Genomic DNA, 20,770 nt, shown 5'->3' on the forward strand with positions numbered 1-20,770 from the left:
AAAAGTCAATTGTAATTCCTAATCAAAAAAGAAATTTTTTTTCACTTTTTCTGTAGACAAATACTGCAAAGAAAGAAAAAAGTAATTTACAGTCAAACTATAGTCTCGTGTAATATATAAGATAGAAATTTAGAGCACTGAATGATGATAAAGAAAGTATAAAAATATGTACGCAGCAGTCGGATACTGTATCTAAACATCAACCATGTAAATGTCAGCCATAGAGAATATTGTATATTAAGATAAATATATATATATACTTTGCTAATAAATCATTTATTTTAAATCTTCAGCTTGTGTACGGGCATTTAATTTTCTTTTAGATGTGGTATTTTTGCCTCAGGATTTCTGGAGTTGACAGAGACCAGAAGACATTTTGTAATAGGAGAATTGCAATATATATGCCAGACTTTGTTGAGGCATAAAAATCCAAAATCAATTTTGTAACTGAAGGCCTTCAGAGAGATGTACTTTAAAAAAAAGCCATTGCATTTCCTACCATTTTCAGCATTTTTTTTCAACAATAGAAAAAATGTAAAGCACGAATGTTTTAATTATTAAATACAGTGTGTCCGAAAAGTCATGGTGCACTTTTATAGTTTAAATTTTGGCGCCTTTTCTCTGGCCCAATCATATGAGACCTGTTCATGAGGAGGGATAACAAGAACTAAACAACACAAACTCATTTTAGCTGTTGCTGAGCCCCCAGTCAGATTAACCCCTGATAAACTGAACTCTGATTAATACATTGCCAGGTCTGTGACATCATGCAACCAAAAGCTTATGCCAGCAGTGTGGTTTTCCATGCCAGTCGAGATGTGGACAATACAGAAGAAAGTTCAGTGTGTTCTGTGGCTCTCTAAATTTGAATCCGTGACCAAAGTGCTATGTGAATATCGGCGCGTATATAACGAAGCGCCACTACATAGGAATAACATTACTCTGTGGGATAAGCAGTTGAAGGAAACTGGCAGTTTGGTGGGGAAACCCCGTTCTGGTAGGCCATCAGTGACGAGTCTGTAGAGGCTATACGGGATAGCTACCTAAGCCCTAAAAAAATCTGCGTGCGTGTGCTCGACAATTACACCTAAGCAAGACTACAGTTCATAAGGTTTTAAAGAAACATCTCTGTTTTACTGAGTACAAATTGCGGCTGTTGCACGCTATCAAACTGGCGGATAGACCAAAACGATGCGCGTTTGCTACAGATATGCTTCATGAGATCGACATTGATGCAAGATTTTTGCAGAAGATTGTGTTTAGCGATGAGGTGACCTTCCATATCTGTGGACATGTTAATCGCCATAACGTCCGAATATGGACTGCTGAACATCCTCATGCCTATGTTGAGTACGAACGTAACACTCCTAAAATGAAGGTGTGGTGTGGCCTGATGCATGATAAGATGATAGGCCCATTTTTTTTTGTGTAGCAGTCTGTGACGGCAAAAGCGTATTTTGACATGTTGGAATTGTATGCAGTGCCACAATTTCCAGAAGGTGTCATCTTTCAACAGGACGTCACTCCTCCACACTACACCACTATTGTTCGGGAGTTTCTGGATAGAACATTCCCCCGGCGGTGGATAGGCAGGGGTTCTGTCAAGCCATGGCCACCACAATCCCCAGATCTGGCGCCCTTAAACTTTTACTTTTGGGGTTATGTGAAGCAACATGTGTACATTGAACATATCAATGACATTAATCACTTAAAACAAAGAATCACAGACGTTATTCACTGTGTTACACCAGATGTCCTTATCCGTGTGTGGCAAGAACTTCACTATCATTTGGATGTGTGTAGGGCAAGAAATGGAGCCCACATCGAACTGCACTGAATAAGTATGAAACTGGGAGTTTTTATTTTATTTAGAGCAGATTTCACATTTCTATTGTCTTTTGTTGCTTTCCACTGACTGGTCAAAAGTGCACCATGACTTTACAGACACACTGTATGTATATATATATATATATATATATATATATATATATATATATATATATACAGTACAGACCAAAAGTTTGGACACACCTTCTCATTTAAAGATTTTTCTGTATTTTCATGACTATGAAAACTGTAAATTCACACTGAAGGCATCAAAACTATGAATTAACACATGTGGAATTATATACTTAAAGTGTGAAACAACTGAAAATATGTCTTATATTCTAGGTTCTTCAAAGTAGGCACCTTTTGCTTTGATGACTGCTTTGCACACTCTTGGCATTCTCTTGATGAGCTTCAAGAGGTAGTCACAGGAAATGGTTTTCACTTCACATGTGTGCCCTGTCAGGTTTAATAAGTGGGATATCTTGCCTTAAAATGGGGTTGGGATCATCAGTTGTGTTGTGCAGAAGTCTGGTGGATACACAGCTGATAGTCCTACTGAATAGCAGTTAGAATTTGTATTATGGCAAGAAAAAAGCAGCTAAGTAAAAAAAAATGAGTGGCCATCATTACTTTAAGAAATGAAGGTCAGTCAGTCCGAAAAATTGGGAAAACTTTGAAAGTGTCCCCAAGTGCAGTTGCAAAAACCAAGCGCTACAAAGAAACTGGCTCACATGAGGACCGCCCCAGGAAAGGAAGACCTAGAGTCACCTCTGCTTCTGAGGATAAGTTATCCGAGTCACCAGCCTCACAAATCGCAGGTTAACAGCAGCTCAGATTAGAGACCAGGTCAATGCCACACAGAGTTCTAGCAGCAGACACATCTCTACAACAGCTGTTAAGAGGAGACTTTGTGCAGCAGGCCTTCATGGTAAAATAGCTGCTAGGAAGCCACTGCTAAGGACAGGCAACAAGCAGAAGAGACTTGTTTGGGCTAAAGAACACAAGGAATGGACATTAGACCAGTGGAAATCTGTGCTTTGGTCTGATGAGTCCATATTTGAGATCTTTGGTTCCAACCACTGTGTCTTTGTGCGACGCAGAAAGGTGAATTGATGGACTCTACATGCCTGGTTCCCACCGTGAAGCATGGAGGAGGAGGTTTGATGGTTTGGGGGTGCTTTGCTGGTGACACTGTTGGGGATTTATTCAAAATTGAAGGCATAATGAACCAGCATGGCTACCACAGCATCTTGCAGCAGCATGCTATTCCATCCGGTTTGCGTTTAGTTGGACCATCATTTATTTTTCAACAGGACAATGACCCCAAACACACCTCCAGGCTGTGTAAGGGCTATTTGACCAAGAAGTAGATTGATGGGGTGCTACGCCAGATGACCTGGTCTCCACAGTCACCTGACCTGAACTCAATCGAGATGGTTTGGGGTGACCTGGACCGCAGAGTGAAGGTAAAAGGGCCAACAAGTGCTAAGCATCTCTGGGAACTCCTTCAAGATTGTTGGAAGACCATTCCCGGTGACTACCTCTTGAAGCTCATCAAGAGAATGCCAAGAGTGTGCAAAGCAGTCATCAAAGCAAAAGGTGGCTACTTTGATGAACCTAGAATATAAGACATATTTTCAGTTGTTGCACACTTTTTTGCTAAGTATATAATACCACATGTGTTAATTCATAGTTTAGATGCCTTCAGTGTGAATTTACAATTTTCATAGTCATGAAAATACAGAAAAATCTTTAAATGAGAAGGTGTGTCCAAACTTTGGGTCTGTACTGTATATATTTTTTTAAAGGTATACAATATGAAAAATGATTTGAAAAGTTTTGATATTTTTAACTTTTAACCACTAAGGGTATCAACTGCTGAAATTTGCCATGAAAACCTAGTGGAACTGCCAACTTGTATTATGACTGCTGTAAATGTGGGCCAGGTCTGCTCACATGTGTTTGATCTCTCCTTCTCTTCTGGGCATTTGCAAAAGTATAAGAGAGGATAAAGTTTAAGATCACTGTGCAGAGCCATTGCTAGTGACTGCAATGTAATATTGAAATGTAGACCGTGTCACCGAAGACATCTAGCAGTACAGATTCTGTTAGTTGGTGATGCTTGCCATATTATGAATGAGGATTACATACGCAGACTGTATTCCACGCTGGAATTACAGTGGGGAAAAAAAGTATTTAGCCACCAATTGTGCAAGTTCTCCCACTTAAAAAGATGAGATAGGCCGGTGATTGACATCATAGGTAGACCACAACTATGAGAGTCAAAATGAGAAAAGAAATCCAGAAAATCACCTTGTCTGATTTGGCAAGATTTATTTTGCAAATTATGGTGGAAAATAAGTATTTGGTCACCTAAAAACATGCAAGATTTCTGGCTCTCACAGATCAGTAACTTCTTTAAGAGGCTCCTCTGGGTTCCGCTCATTACCTGTAGTAATGGCACCTGTTTGAAATTGTTATCAGTATAAAAGACACCTGTCCACAACCTCAAACAGTCACTGTTGTGAATTTGGATTCTGGGCTCCCCCGGTGGCCGCTTGTGGAATTGGACTTGTCATCCTCTTTCCTGTTTCACCTGGTTCCATCAGTAGTGGGTGTCGCTATTTAAGCTCATTTCTCTGGTGGTTTCTTGCCGGTCAACAATGTTATCTGATGCCTCTCAGTGCTTGTTCCTGCTTCTAGACAACTACTAGATAAGTTGGACTTTTGTCCATGTTTTGTTTTGCCTATTTGTTCCAGTTCACAGCTGAAGTTTTGTTACTGTGTCTGGAAAGCTCTCGTTGATCAGGGATTGCTACTCTGGCGTTATGAGTTAATGCCAGAGTTTAAGGTAATCTCTGGATGGTGTTTTGTTAGTGTTTTTCTGCTGACCATGAAAGTATACTATCTGTCTTCTGCTATCTAGTAAGCGGACCTCAAATTTGCTAAGACTATTTTCCTGCTGCGTTTGTTGTTTCATCTGAACTCACCGTCATTATATGTGGGGGGCTACTGTCTTCTTTGGAATATTTCTCTAGAGGTGAGCCAGGTCTTATATTTCCCTCTGCTAGCTATTTAGGTCTTAGGCCAGAGCTGGGCATCTAGCGATAAATAGGAAATGCTACCTGGCTATTTCTAGTTGTGCGGCAGGCTTAGTTCATGGTCAGTATAGTTCCATCTTCCGAGAGCTTGTCCCTCTATAGGCTTGCTATGATCTCTGCCTGCAGAGATCATGACAGTTTGACCGGCCAGTAAAGTGTTAAAGACCCAGGTTGAGAAAGGAGAGTTATAAGAAGTCTGCTGGAATTTTTTTTTTTTTTTTTTTCCTCCAGTCTGCCTTGCTGCAGTCTTTTTTCTCTCTCTCCTCCTAATCTCTGTATGCTCTGTGTGCACCTGACAATAATGGATCTCCAGAGTGTAACTGCGGGTTTGAATAATCTCATCACGAAAGTACAAAATTTACAAGATTTTGTGGTACATGCTCCGATATCTGAACCGAGAATTCCTTTGCCGGAGTTCTTCACAGGGAATAGAGCTAGCTTCCAGAATTTCCGAAATAATTGTAAGCTTTATTTGTCCCTGAAGTCTCGTTCAGCTGGAGACCCTGCTCAGCAGGTTAGGATTGTGATTTCCTTGCTCAGGGGTGACCCTCAAGATTGGGCCTTCTCATTGCCAGCAGGGGATCCTGCGTTACGCGATGTGGATGCGTTTTTTCTGGCCTTGGGCTTGCTTTATGAGGAACCTCATTTGGAACTTCAGGCAGAAAAAACTTTGATGGCACTATCTCAGGGGCAAGACGAAGCTGAAGTTTTCTGCCAAAAATTCCGTAAATGGTCTGTGCTTACTCAGTGGAATGAGTGCGCCTTGGCGGCAACTTTCAGAGAAGGTCTCTCTGATGCCGTTAAGGATGTTATGGTGGGGTTCCCTTTGCCTGCAGGTCTGAATGAGTCCATGACAATGGCTATTCAGATTGATAGGCGTCTGCGGGAGCGCAAACCGGTGCACCATCTGGCGGTGTCTATGGAAAAGACGCCAGAAAGTATGCAGTGTGATAGAATTCTGTCCAGGAGCGAGCGACAGAATTTTAGACGGAAGAATGGATTGTGTTTCTATTGTGGGGATTCTACTCATGTTATATCAGCATGCTCTAGGCGTACAAAGAAGCTTGATAAGTCTGTTTCCATTGGCACCATTCAGTCTAAGTTTATTTTGTCTGTAACCCTGATTTGCTCTTTGTCATCCATTGCCACGGACGCCTATGTTGACTCTGGCGCCGCTCTGAGTCTTATGGATTGGTCCTTTGCCAATCGTTGTGGTTTTGATTTAGAGCCTTTGGAGACTCTTATTCCTCTGAAGGGGATTGACTCCACCCCATTGGCTAATAATAAACCACAATACTGGACACAAGTAACCATGCGTATCAATCCGGATCACCAGGAGATTATTCGTTTCCTGGTGCTGTATAATTTACATGACGATTTGGTACTGGGATTGCCATGGTTGCAGTCTCACAACCCAGTCTTGGACTGGAGAGCAATGTCTGTGTTGAGCTGGGGATGTAAGGGTATTCATGGGGACGTACCTTTGGTTTCTATTTCGTCGTCCATTCCCTCTGAAGTCCCTGAGTTCCTCTCTGATTATCAAGACGTCTTTGACGAACCCAAGCTTGGGTCGTTACCTCCGCACCGTGAGTGCGATTGTGCCATAGATTTGATACCGGGTTGTAAATATCCAAAGGGTCGTTTGTTTAATTTGTCTGTGCCGGAACATGCTGCTATGCGGGAATATATAAAGGAGTCTTTGGAAAAGGGACATATTCGTCCATCTTCTTCTCCCTTGGGAGCTGGGTTTTTCTTTGTCTCAAAAAAAGACGGCTCTTTGAGACCATGTATTGATTATCGGCTTCTGAATAAGATCACTGTTAAGTATCAATACCCATTGCCATTGCTTACTGATTTGTTTGCTCGTATAGAGGGTGCTAAGTGGTTCTCTAAAATTGATCTTCGTGGGGCGTATAATTTGGTGCGGATCAGGCAGGGGGATGAGTGGAAGACCGCATTTAATACGCCCGAGGGCCACTTTGAGTATTTGGTCATGCCTTTTGGTCTTTCTAATGCCCCTTCAGTTTTCCAGTCTTTTATGCATGATATTTTCCGCGATTTTCTGGATAAGTTTATGATAATATATCTGGATGATATTCTGATTTTTTCTGATGACTGGGACTCTCATGTCCAGCAGGTCAGGAGAGTTTTTCAGGTTCTGCGGTCTAATTCTTTATGTGTGAAGGGGTCTAAGTGCGTTTTTGGGGTCCAGAAAATTTCCTTTTTGGGGTATATTTTTTCTCCCTCTTCCATTGAGATGGATCCCGTCAAGGTGCAGGCTATTTGTGACTGGACTCAGCCCTCCTCTCTTAAGGGTCTTCAGAGATTTTTGGGCTTTGCCAACTTTTACCGCCGATTTATTGCTGGTTTTTCGGATGTCGTTAAACCACTGACTGATTTGACCAGACAAGGCGCTGATGTTGCTAATTGGTCCCCTCATGCTGTAGAGGCCTTTCAGGAGCTTAAGCGCCGTTTTGCCTCTGCCCCTGTGTTGCGTCAGCCTGATGTGAATCTGCCTTTTCAGGTTGAGGTTGACGCTTCGGAGATCGGAGCTGGGGCAGTGTTGTCGCAGAAAGGTTCCGACTGCTCCGTCATTAGGCCTTGTGCCTTCTTTTCTCGCAAATTTTCGCCCGCAGAGCGGAATTATGATGTTGGGAATCGGGAGCTTTTGGCCATGAAGTGGGCGTTTGAGGAGTGGCGCCATTGGCTCGAGGGGGCTAGGCATCAGGTGGTGGTATTGACTGACCACAAAAATTTGATTTATCTTGAGACTGCCAGACGCCTGAATCCTAGACAGGCGCGCTGGTCTTTATTTTTTTCTCGCTTTAATTTTGTGGTGTCATACCTACCGGGTTCTAAGAATGTTAAGGCAGATGCCCTTTCTAGGAGTTTTGACCCGGACTCTCCTGGTAATTCTGAACCCACAGGTATCCTTAGGGAGGGAGTAATTTTGTCGGCCGTTTCTCCTGATTTGCGGCGGTCCTTGCAAGAGTTTCAGGCGGATAGACCGGATCGTTGTCCGCCTGATAGACTGTTTGTTCCGGATGATTGGACCAGCAGAGTCATCTCTGAGGTACATTCTTCTGCATTGGCAGGTCATCCCGGAATTTTTGGTACCAGGGATTTGGTGGCAAGATCCTTCTGGTGGCCTTCCCTGTCACGAGATGTGCGAGTCTTTGTGCAGTCATGTGACGTTTGTGCTCGGGCCAAGTCTTGTAGTTCTCGGGCTAGCGGACTGCTGTTGCCCTTGCCTATTCCTAAGAGGCCTTGGACACACATCTCGATGGATTTTATTTCAGATCTGCCTGTTTCCCAGAAGATGTCTGTCATCTGGGTGGTCTGTGACCGTTTCTCTAAAATGGTCCATTTGGTTCCTCTGCCCAAGTTGCCTTCTTCTTCTGAGTTGGTTCCTCTGTTTTTTCAGAATGTTGTCCGATTGCACGGTATTCCTGAGAATATCGTTTCTGACAGAGGTACCCAATTTGTGTCTAGATTTTGGCGGGCATTCTGTGCTAGGATGGGCATAGATTTGTCTTTTTCATCTGCTTTTCACCCTCAGACTAATGGCCAGACCGAGCGGACTAATCAGACCCTTGAGACATATCTGAGGTGTTTTGTCTCTGCTGACCAGGATGATTGGGTTGCTTTTTTGCCATTGGCAGAGTTCGCCCTCAATAATCGGGCCAGTTCTTCCACCTTGGTGTCCCCGTTTTTCTGTAATTCGGGGTTTCACCCTCGATTTTCCTCCGGTCAGGTGGAATCCTCGGATTGTCCTGGAGTGGATGCGGTGGTGGAGAGATTGCATCACATCTGGGGGCAGGTTATGGACAATTTGAAGTTGTCCCAGGAGAAGACTCAGCGTTTTGCCAACCGTCATCGTCGTGTTGGTTCTCGGCTTTGTGTTGGAGATTTAGTGTGGTTGTCTTCTCGTTTTGTCCCTATGAGGGTCTCTTCTCCTAAGTTTAAACCTCGGTTCATCGGCCCTTATAGAATATTGGAGATTCTTAATCCTGTTTCTTTCCGTTTGGACCTCCCTGCGTCCTTTTCCATTCATAACGTTTTTCATCGGTCGTTATTGCGCAGGTATGAGGTACCTGTTGTACCTTCAGTTGAGCCTCCTGCTCCGGTGTTGGTTGAGGGTGAGTTGGAGTACGTTGTGGAGAAAATTTTGGACTCTCGTGTTTCCAGACGGAAACTCCAGTATCTGGTCAACTGGAAGGGTTACGGCCAGGAGGATAATTCTTGGGTCAATGCATCTGATGTTCATGCTTCTGATCTTGTTCGTGCCTTCCATAGGGCTCATCCTGGTCGCCCTGGTGGATCTGGTGAGGGTTCGGTGCCCCCTCCTTGAGGGGGGGGTACTGTTGTGAATTTGGATTCTGGGCTCCCCCGGTGGCCGCTTGTGGAATTGGACTTGTCATCCTCTTTCCTGTTTCACCTGGTTCCATCAGTAGTGGGTGTCGCTATTTAAGCTCATTTCTCTGGTGGTTTCTTGCCGGTCAACAATGTTATCTGATGCCTCTCAGTGCTTGTTCCTGCTTCTAGACAACTACTAGATAAGTTGGACTTTTGTCCATGTTTTGTTTTGCCTATTTGTTCCAGTTCACAGCTGAAGTTTTGTTACTGTGTCTGGAAAGCTCTCGTTGATCAGGGATTGCTACTCTGGCGTTATGAGTTAATGCCAGAGTTTAAGGTAATCTCTGGATGGTGTTTTGTTAGTGTTTTTCTGCTGACCATGAAAGTATACTATCTGTCTTCTGCTATCTAGTAAGCGGACCTCAAATTTGCTAAGACTATTTTCCTGCTGCGTTTGTTGTTTCATCTGAACTCACCGTCATTATATGTGGGGGGCTACTGTCTTCTTTGGAATATTTCTCTAGAGGTGAGCCAGGTCTTATATTTCCCTCTGCTAGCTATTTAGGTCTTAGGCCAGAGCTGGGCATCTAGCGATAAATAGGAAATGCTACCTGGCTATTTCTAGTTGCGCGGCAGGCTTAGTTCATGGTCAGTATAGTTCCATCTTCCGAGAGCTTGTCCCTCTATAGGCTTGCTATGATCTCTGCCTGCAGAGATCATGACAAGTCACACTCCAAAGTACACTATGGTGAAGACCAAAGAGCTGTCGAAGGACACCAGAAACAAAATTGTAGCCCTGCACCAGGCTGGGAAGACTGAATCTGCAATAGGCAAGCAGCTTGGTGTGATGAAATCAACTGTGGAAGCAATAATAAGAAAATGGAAGGCATACAAGACCACTGATAATCTCCCTCGATCTGGGGCTCCACGCAAAATCTCACCCCGTGGGATCTAAATGATCACAAGAAAGGTGAGCAAAAATCCCAGAACCACACGGGGGATCTAGTGAATGACCTGCATAGAGCTGGGACCACCGTAACAAAGGCTACCATCAGTAACACACTACACCACCAGGGACTCAGCTCCTGCAGTGCCAGGCGTGTCCCCCCACTTAAGCCAGTACATGACTGGGCCCATCTGAATGTTTGCTAGAGCATTTGGATTATCCAGAAGATTATTGGGAGAGTCATATGGTCTGATGAAACCAAAGTAGAACTGTTTGGTAGAAACAAAACTCATCGTGTTTGGAGGAGACAGAATGCTGAGTTACATCTAAAGAACACCATACCTACTGTGAAGCATGGGGGTGGCAATATCATGCTTTGGGGCTGTTTCTCTGCAAAGGGACCAGGATGACTCATTCGTGTACATGAAAGAATGAATGGGGCCATGCTTTCAGCATAATGATCCCAAGCACACCACCAGGGCAACAAAGGAGTGGCTTCATAGGAAGCATATGAAGGTCCTGGAGTGGCTTAGCCAGTCTCCAGATCTCAACCCCATAGAAAACCTTTGGAGGGAGTTGAAAGTCCATGTTGCTCAGCAACAGGCCCAAAATATCACTGCATGCAGGAAAGGGGCCAACATACCACCAACAGTGTGGGCCAACCTTGTGAAGACTTACAAAAAACGTTTGACCTCTGTCATTGCCAACAAAGGATTTATAACAAAATATTGAGATGAACTTTTGTTAATGACTAAATACTTATTTTCCACCATAATTTGAAAAATGAATCTTGCCAAATCAGACGAGGTGATTTTTCTGGATGTTTTCTCAATTTTTACTCTCATAGTTTGTGGTCTACCTATGATGTCAATTACAGGCCTCTCTCATCTTTTTAAGTGGGAGAACTTACACAATTGGTGGCTGAATAAATACTTTTTTTTCCCACTGTAAATACTTGGCCTGTATCATGTGCAGGGGTTGGATACTCAAAATGTATCATGCACTGGAATTGGAATGTTCTCACCACTGGAAGAAGTCTCAACAGGGCACAGTTCAGGCAAGCAAGGTTGTCTTGACAGTAGTACAATACTGGGCTGCCTATCACCACTCACCGCATCACTGACCTCTGCTCCCTGCATCCTGGCATTTCCAGCCACCGCTCACGCTGAATAATGTGAGCGGTGACAGTGGGAAATGGCAGCGCAGCAATGAGCTACAACAAAATGGCACCAGGCATAGGCCCACAGCTGGCAACTGGACAGCTCAGGGGGAGTGCTTGGGTCACATCTGTAGGCATCCATAGTGTTGGTGACAGACTGCGATTTCATATGCACAGGGCCTGTTGAGGTTTGTAAGAGTCGTGCTGAGACATTAGCCACCAGCAACTAAAAATAGCACACCCCATGCAGAAATTAAATAAGCTGTAAAAACACGATATTTAATTTAGCATTAAAATAATTGACTATAATTATTAGTACAAAAAATTAAAAATGCACCTTCCCTTTAATAAAAAAAATAAGCCTAATATTTTTGATTCATTTATTTGGTTCTCCACTCCTCCAGCAGTTCTCCACTCCTAATACTACAACTTTGTTCTCTGTGACTTCCGGAGTGAATACATCTGAAATTGTAGCTTATCATCCCATATTAGTAAAAAAATAGGGGAATCTCTTATTGGGTAGAATAAATCATTTCACAATTATTTTTTTTGAGAATCAGTCAACAGAGAAGTCAGGAAGTAGTTTAAAGGGAATGTTTCAGGTCTGATAATGCTATTAAACTGCAGATATGAGTTATTCTGCACCGATGCACTGCCAAATCAGCTGATGGTCAAAGTTCCAGGGCATGCGCATAGCCACCGCTCACAATGCTGTGAGTAATGACTGTAGCCTGTATGATTGAAAGCCGCAGGCCCGGTACCTAGCTAACCCCTATATCTGCAGGTTAATAATGTTATCTGACCTGACAGGTTCCTATTCTATGTTGTTGTTTTTTTTGTTGTTTTTTTAACAAAAACAGTGTTAAACAGGGAGAAATTAGTCAAGCCAAAGTAGGTAAGTATACTTACAAAGTGCCCAGTGCTTTATGGTATAGTTGTAGCATGCCACCACCCCGGCGTCCGTTTCGCCAGATGCTTTTTCAAAAAGTGGTGCCCCTTGACTCCCCTTTTTCAAAAAGCATCAATTACGGAATGTCTTTAGCTTTCTAAAATATGCACATGCTTTTTATAATTAGGCTATGAGCAACCATGCATTATGATTGTGATTTGACTGATAGAATCTACAGTGAAAATATGTTCAGCCATTGGAATTGAATACTCAACTTTGCCCCTTATGAAAGCTCTTCACAGGATGCATTAATTTTGATTATGTCAGTATGCTACTATATGTTCTACCTGCTTACATTTTTCCCATTACATTTTTTAATATATTTTTTAATATTATTCATTAGAAATTTAATCTTTTAAATTATCTTTTGCAATGGACCCTCTTTCCCCTAAACAACTATTTATTTAAGGGATGTGTTGTTACTATATATAGTTTGGAGGTAATTTTTGCCTTTAAAAAATATCTTTTGGACTGTGTTTCAAACTCCCTAATATAGATGCAGCTTAACCCACGTTCATGTCTGTCCCAATAAGGATGTATAAAATTATTAAAATTGACAAATAGTAAAATAGAACAGAAAGAGTACTATAAATAAATGAAGAAATGTCCCTCACCATAATATTATATGGGAATATACACCGCAATCAGCAGCAATCACCTGTGAAATATGTAATAAAGACAGAAGTATTTGCCCTCTACTTCAAGTCTCAAAAAACTGCATTCAAAGGGTATTGATACACCATGTTCCAAATTATTATGCAAATTATATATTTCTCGCATTTTCCTAAATGGTCAGTGCAAATGACAGTCAGTCTAAAAAAAGTCATCACCCGTTAGAGTATACATCAACTTTTATTGAAGAAACCTCCCAATGATAACAGTATAATCTCCAAAATGAATAAAAACTTAAAATGCACCGTTCCAAATTATTAGGCACACTAGAATTTCTAAACAATTGATATGTTTTAAAGAACTGAAAATGCTCATTTGTGGAATTTGCAGCATTAGGAGGTCACATTCACTGAACAAAAACGGTAATTAGTTCTTACTGGTAATTGTATTTCCAGGAATCCACCTGACAGCACCATTGGAGGACGTCCTTCTTACCCTCAGTGGGACAGGAACAACAAGCGGTTAAAAGGACCCTCCCCACTCCACCCACCAGTGATTTTCTAAGTACCACATCTGGATGGATGCAAAAGAGAGTTTATTAACAGTTATACACCAATGTTACATCACATTAGTCGATAGTACAAGTTTGCAGAGGGAGGAAACTAGTGCTGTCAGGTGGATTCCTGGAAATACAATTACCGGTAAGAACTAATTACCATTTTCCAGTTCACCACCTGACAGCACCATTGGAGAAATACCAAAGGATTTTTAACTTAGGGTGGGACAACTGAATGTAATACCTTTCTACCAAAGGCTAACTGATCTGATACGACATCTAATTTATAGTGTCTAGCAAAGGTAGAAAGACTACTCCAAGTCGCCGCCCTACAGATTTGCTCAACATGATGTAGAGATAGCTCGTGTTGAATGGGCCCCAAGAGTATCCGGGGGATCTTTCCCTTGGTCTGTATATGCTAGGCTAATCATGTTTTTAATCCACCTAGCAATGGTTGATTTTGCTGCTTTACAACCCCTATTTGACCCACCGTACTGTATGAACAAGTTAGTGTCTTGTCTCCAACTTTCCGTCGCTCCCAAGTATTTTAGAACAGTCTCCCTAACGTCAAGGTTATGGTAGACCCCTTCTTTTGCGTTTCTAGGGTGTTGGCAGAATGAAGGAAGGATTATCTCCTGATTTATATTGGTAGAGGATACTACCTTGGGGAGGAAAGCTGGGTTAAGTTTAAAGACTATTCTGTCATCAAAAATCTGAAGATATGGGTTCTGGATGGAGAGAGCCTGCATCTCCCCCAGCCTTTTAGCTGACGTGATGGCAATCAGGAAGGCAGTTTTAAAGGAGAGACTGGCTATGTCCATATCTTCTGATAACAAGTACGGGGTTTTACACAGAGTGTTACGGACCAGGTTTAGGTCCCAAGGAGGGGTTGGTTTTCTCACAAGTGGCCTCATTCTCTGCGTGGCCCTGGAAAATCTTGCTATCCAGGGATGGGAGGCTAGTGATGTATCAAAGAAAACACTAAGCGCTGCAATCTGTACTTTTAGAGTACTAGGCCGAAGGCCCTTGTCAAATCCGAGTTGCAGGAAGTCGAGGATTCTGGGAATGTCTGGTTTTGAAACATCCACAGAACCTCCTCCTAGAAAGGAACAATACCGCTTCCAGATTTTGTTGTAAATCGCCGAAGTCACCGGCCTTCTGCTTGCCTGGAGTGTAGTAATGACATCTTCTGACAGGCCTCTGGATCTTAAGGTTTGCCGTTCAGGATCCAAGCAGATAGGTGAAGAGAGTCTGGGTTCTTGTGGAACACCGGACCCTGAAGTAGAAGGTCCTGCCTGTTCGGTAATAAGACTGGTTTCTCTGTTGACATTCTGGATAGTAGAGAAAACCAGCTCCTTTTTGGCCAAAAAGGAACCACGAGGATTACTGTTGCTCCCTCGTCTCGTATCTTCCTGAGTGTCTTCGGTATCAGAGGAAGAGGCGGGAATGTATACAAGAGACCTTCTCCCCAATACTGAGACAAGGCGTCTACTGCAGTGGCTCCGTCTAAAGGATTGAGCGAAAAAAATGCTCTGGTTTTTGCGTTTGACCTGGTGGCAAAAAGGTCCACCTGAGGTGTTCCCCATTTCTGGCACAGGCTGCTGAATACTTCTGGGTTCAGTTCCCATTCTCCGGGATGTACAGATGTTCTGCTCAAGAAATCTGCTATTTGATTCTTGGCGCCTTCCAGGTGAACTGCCGAAATGGATTTGACAGATTTCTCTGCCCACTTGAAAATCTGGTCTGCTAAGTGTTGCAGTGGGGGATATTTCGGACCTCCCTGGTGTCTCAGAAATGCCACTGCAGTGACATTGTCGGACATTATCTTTACGTGTCTGTCCCAGACCTGTGACTGGGCCTGGCACAACACCTTCCAGATCGCATACAGTTCCCTGAAATTTGATGATCTTGCGGCAATCTGCGGAGTCCATTCTCCCTGATAGTATGTTCTTCCTATGTGACCGCCCCATCCGTATTGACTGGCGTCTGTGGTAACCGTAACACAGGAATCGAGAATCCATGGAACTCCTCTCAGATTTTTTGGTGTGGTCCACCAGGTTAGGGATCTCCTTACTGATGGAGATACCATCATCTTCCTGTCCAGGGAACTCTGTTTCCTGTTCCAAGATCTCAAGACTTCTTTTTGTAATTCCCATGAGTGGAATTGGCTCCATTTCACACAGGGAATGCATGCTGTCATAAAGCCAAGTATCCTCATTGCCTCTCTTATGGAGGGGGTACTTTTTCTGAAATGATGAACGTGCCTGATCAAGGCCTCCTGTCTGTCTTCTGGTAAAAAAGATGTTCTTAGTTTGGAATCTAATATTACTCCCAAAAATTTCATTCTGGAATCTGGGACCAGGCAGGATTTCTTCCAGTTCACAATCCACCCCAGATCCTGCAGGATGGAAAGAGTGAAGCTGCAGTCTATTCTGAGGAGCTTCTCTGATCTCGCCATTATCAGAAAGTCGTCCAGATATGGTACTATGGTCACATTCTGGTTTCTTAGATAGGCCACAACTTCTGACATCAGTTTGGTGAAAATCCTGGGTGCTGAAGCAAGCCCGAAGGGGAGACATTTGAACTGGAAGTGATGTAATATCCCTTTGTTCATTAGTGCAAATCTCAGGAATTTTTGGTATGAAGCATGTATCGGGACATGATAATATGCATTGCTTAGGTCTAAGGTGCACATCACCATGTCTGTTGTGAATTCTGCTCTTGGGTTCCCTCCGGTGGTTGTTGGTGGTAATACAGTTGTCCCTGGGTTGCAATCCTGGGCAGGTGTCCCTGCTGATTGCAGTGCTGACTGGGGTATTTAAGGTTGCTGGATTCATTAGTCCATGCCAGTTGTCCATTGTTCTAGGACGTTTTGGATCTCAGTCTGGTTCCCCTGCCCTGCTACCAAATCAGCAAAGATAAGTGTCTGGTTTTTGTTTCTGCTGCACACATGCTGTGTGCTTTACAGATCAGTACTATTCATTGTTTTTTCTTGTCCAGCTTAGACTGTGTCAGGATTTTTTCAGTCAAGTTGGATTCTCAGGAGATGCAGTTATACGTTCCATGTCTTTAGTTAGATGGTGGAATTTTTGTATTATCTGCTGTGGATATTTTCAGGGTTTTAATACTGACCGCTTAGCATTCTGTCCTATCCTTTTCTATTTTAGCTAGAGTGGCCTCTTTTGCTAAACCCTGTTTTCTGCCTGCGTGTGTCTTTCCTCTTATACTCACAGTCAATATTTGTGGGGGGCTGCCTATCCTTTGGGGTTCTGCTCTGAGGCAAGATAGGATTCCCATTTCCATCTATAGGGGTATTTAGTCCTCCGGCTGTGTCGAGGTGTCTAGGATTGTTAGGTACACCCCATGGCTACTTCTAGTTGCGGTGTCAGTTTAGGGTTAGCGATCAGTATAGGTTCCACCTACTCCTGAGAAAGTCTCATGCGGCTCCAAGGTCACCGGATCATAACACATGTCCTTGTCTATAAGAGGCGTTGTGGATCTTATAGATTCCATCTTGAATTTTTTGTACCGGACCCATTTGTTTAGTGGCTTCAAATTTATGATCATCCGGGAGTCCCCAGACGTTTTTTTTATTGAAAACAAATGGGAATAATGGCCTTTGCCTCTTTGTGAGATGGGAACTGGAGTTATCACATCTAACTCTATCAACTCCTGGATGTTTGTCCACATAGAGGAGTCTGAGAGTGGACAGGGTCAGGTTACCACAAACCTTTCTGGGGGACTGCTGGAGAACTCGAGTTTGTATCCCTGAGCAATCACCTGCAGAATCCACGGATTTTGGGATATTTTCTGCCAACCCCCTAGAAATTTCTGTAACCGACCCCCTACCCTGATGTCACTTATTTGGCCTTGCAGTACCTGTACTTGGGAAGATGGAGTCTCTACCCTTTCCACCCTTGGGATAAGACCACCTACCAGTCTTCCCTTTCCCCCTGTAGTCTGTCCTCTGACTAGGTCCGGACCTATGAAAAGGGCTGGTACTTTTTCGTATTTTCCTCAGGGAACCCCTTCTTTTTATCTGAGGCCTTTTCTAAGATATCATCTAGAATGGGCCCAAATACTTTATTCCCTGAGAATGGGATACCGCACAATTCAATTTATTTTTAGACTGGATATCCCCCGACCAGGTTTTTAGCCAGATGGCTCTTCTGGCCGCATTAGATAAGGACTCGCTTCTGGCAGCGAAACGTACAGATTCAGCCGAAGCATCCGCCATAAAGCCGGTTGCGAGTTTAAGAAATGGCAGGGATTTGAGGATAACATCTCTGGAAGTTTTGGCTTTGAGATGCTCCTCCAAATCGTCAATCCATAGATGCATTGACCGGGCTACCGATGTTGCAGCTATATTGGCCCGTATTATTTCTGCGGAGGACTCCCAAGTTCTCCTGAGCAGGCCATCCACTTTGCGATCCATAGGATCTTTCAATGCGGAGGAGTCCTCAAATGGGATTGAGGTCTTCTTCGCCACTTTTGCTAGCGGAATATCAATCTTAGGGACCTCATCCCACACTCGGATGTCCTCTGGATTATAGGGCAAACGGAGTTTAAAATCTCTGGGTATCACTAGTTTCTTCTCCGCTTCTTGCCATTCTTCCAGGATCATGGAACGGATGTGGTTATTGACGGGAAAAACCTTTGTCACTTGGGCATGTAATCCGCCAAACATCTCGTCCTGGATCGAGGTCTCCTCTGGCTCATCCTGTACCTGCATGGTGTTACGTACAGCATAAAGAAGTTCATCTGTGTCTGCCGCAGAGAAGAGATATCTTTTCCCCTTGCCCAGTGATCCATCTCTTTCTTCCTGGTCAGAATCATCCGAAACCTCTCCTTCAGAAGAGGGGCTAGATTCCCTCGGCCTCTTCCGTGAGGTCTGTGGCTCTGACTGAGTTGCCTGGGGAAGATTCAAGCTCGAGATGGATGCCTGAACCTCCTGCCGAATCATTGTCCTCATACTGGATAGTAACGTAGTCTGCTCATCCCCCACAATCTTGGATGTGCACGATTTGCACAATGGCTTCCGCCAATTTTCCGGGAACTTAGTGGCACATATTGGGCATTTACTTTTCCCAGACTTTTTCCTTTCGGATGTGGGAATGGGAGGCTCTGCCTAGGACAGATAGAGACACATATGGGATACGTAGGTAGGGAAGCAGGGGGAGGGGTGAGCTTTGTGGTATGGCTTTAACATAGCCCACTCACGTGCCCCTGAAGCTGGTCAATCCCCTCAGGTCTGGCTGTCTCCTCAATAGTGAGGACAATGTTTAGCCGTTATAGCCGAGTGCTCCTTGTCAGGATGACCGGCGGTATACAGACCCCCTTAGTTTATATAGGTTTTACCTGGTTGATCCTGCCCTCCTTACCGCCGCTGCGGTGACCGTGCTGTGCCTTTCCATGAGGCCGGCGCTGCTGCCGGCGCCATTCTCCCATGCTGGCCGCGACCGGAAGTGACGCGGCCGGAAGTGACGCGGCCGCTGAACCCAGAAGTGGCCGCTTGGAAGCGGTCTCTGGAGCAGCTGCGGCCGCATGCTGGAGCTGGCCGCGCTGAAAGCGGCCATCATCCCGCACTCCCCGGCAGCCAGACGCCCGGACCGAGAGCCCCCATACGGAGGAAGCAGACCAGACACCTAGGAGCAGCGCTACACTGGGGAGGCTGAGGGACCCCCCATTGCAGGTATCAGCCGCAGATGTCTTGCGGCAGGGAAGGGAAAGGCTGGGCCCCCCGATCCCCACCATCTGCCAGCACCGTCGGAGGACACGCTTGCCATTCCTATTCGCAGTGGGACAGGAAAAACACTGGTGGGTGGAGTGGGGAGGGTCCTTTTAACCGCTTGTTGTTCCTGTCCCACTGAGGGTAAGAAGGACGTCCTCCAATGGTGCTGTCAGGTGGTGAACTGGAAAAAGCTATTTAACTCCAAAACATCCTAACAGGCCAAGTTACATGTTACCATAGGACCCCTTCTTTGATATCACCTTCACAATTCTTGCATCCATTGATCTTGTAAGTTTTTGGAGAGTTCTGCTTGTATTTCTTTGCATGAAGTCAGAATAGCCTCCCAGAGCTGCTGTTTTGATGTGAATTGCCTCCCACCCTCATAGATCTTTTGCTTGATGATACTCCAAAGGTTCCCTATAGGGTTGAGGTCAGGGGAAGATGGTGGCCACACTATGAGTTTAGCTCCTTTATGCCCATAGCAGCCAAAGACTCAGAGGTATTCTTTGCGGCATAAGATGGTGCATTGTCATGCATGAAGATGATTTTGTTCCTGAAGGCACATTTCTGCTCTTTATACCATGGAAGAAAGTTGTCAGTCAGAAACTCTATATACTCTGCAGAGGTCAGTTTCACACCTTCAGAAACCTTAAAGGGCCCTACCAGCTGTTTCCCCATGATTCCGGCCAAAAACATGACTCCTCCACCTCCTTGCTGACGTCGCAGCTTTGTTGGGACATGGTGGCCATCCACCAACCATCCACTACTCCATCCATCTGGACCATCCATGGTTGCTCGACACTCATTAGTAAAGAAGACTGTTTGAAAATTAGTCTTCATGTATGTCTGGGCCCACTGCAACCGTTTCTGCTTGTGAGCACTGTTTAGGGGTGGCCGAATAGTAGGTTTATGCACCACAGCAAGCCTTTGAAGGATCCTACACCTTAAGGCTCGAGGGACTCCAGAGGCACCAGCAGCTTCAAATAACTGTTTGCTGCTTTGTAATGGTATTTTGGCAGCTGCTCTCTTAATCCAATGACTTTGTCTGGCAGAAACCTTCCTCATTATGCCTTTATCTGCATGAACTCTGTCTGTGCTCTTTTTCAGTCACAAATCTCTTCACAGTATATTGATCACTCTTAAGTTTTCGTGAAATATCTAATGTTTTCATACCTTGTCCAAGGCATTGCACTATTTAACGCTTTTCAGCAGCAGAGATCCCATATTGTTTGAAACCTGTGGCCTGCTTAATAATGTGGAACATCATTTTTAAGTAGTTTTCATTTAATTAGAATCACCTGAAAAACTATTTGTCACATGTATTTAAGATTGATTTCAGTGATCCATTGAGCCCTGAGACACAATACCATCCATGAGTTTATTTGAAAAACAAAACAATTAAATCTTTACGACACTTAAATCCAATTTGCATAATAATTTGGAACACAGTGTATATGTATTAAAACACTGAACCCATGTGAATGTCTCAAATCAGTAAAATGAAAACTATGGCCCAACCAAGATCTGGAA

General features: G+C 44.0%; 2 protein-coding genes across 2 annotated transcripts in view; one reads left to right on the top strand and one right to left on the bottom strand.

Moving 5' to 3' along the window:
* The window catches only part of LOC143767362 (uncharacterized), a 461,494-nt gene that overhangs the window by 127,967 nt on the left and 312,757 nt on the right, over nucleotides 1-20,770 (top strand). The window lies entirely within an intron of this gene.
* LOC143767385 (uncharacterized) overlaps nucleotides 1-20,770 on the bottom strand; it is a 266,024-nt gene that overhangs the window by 83,249 nt on the left and 162,005 nt on the right. The gene's annotated exons all lie outside the window — the stretch shown is intronic.

The sequence above is a fragment of the Ranitomeya variabilis genome, chromosome 4 (genome assembly GCF_051348905.1).
Source record: "Ranitomeya variabilis isolate aRanVar5 chromosome 4, aRanVar5.hap1, whole genome shotgun sequence".
Classification (NCBI taxonomy): domain Eukaryota; kingdom Metazoa; phylum Chordata; class Amphibia; order Anura; family Dendrobatidae; genus Ranitomeya; species Ranitomeya variabilis.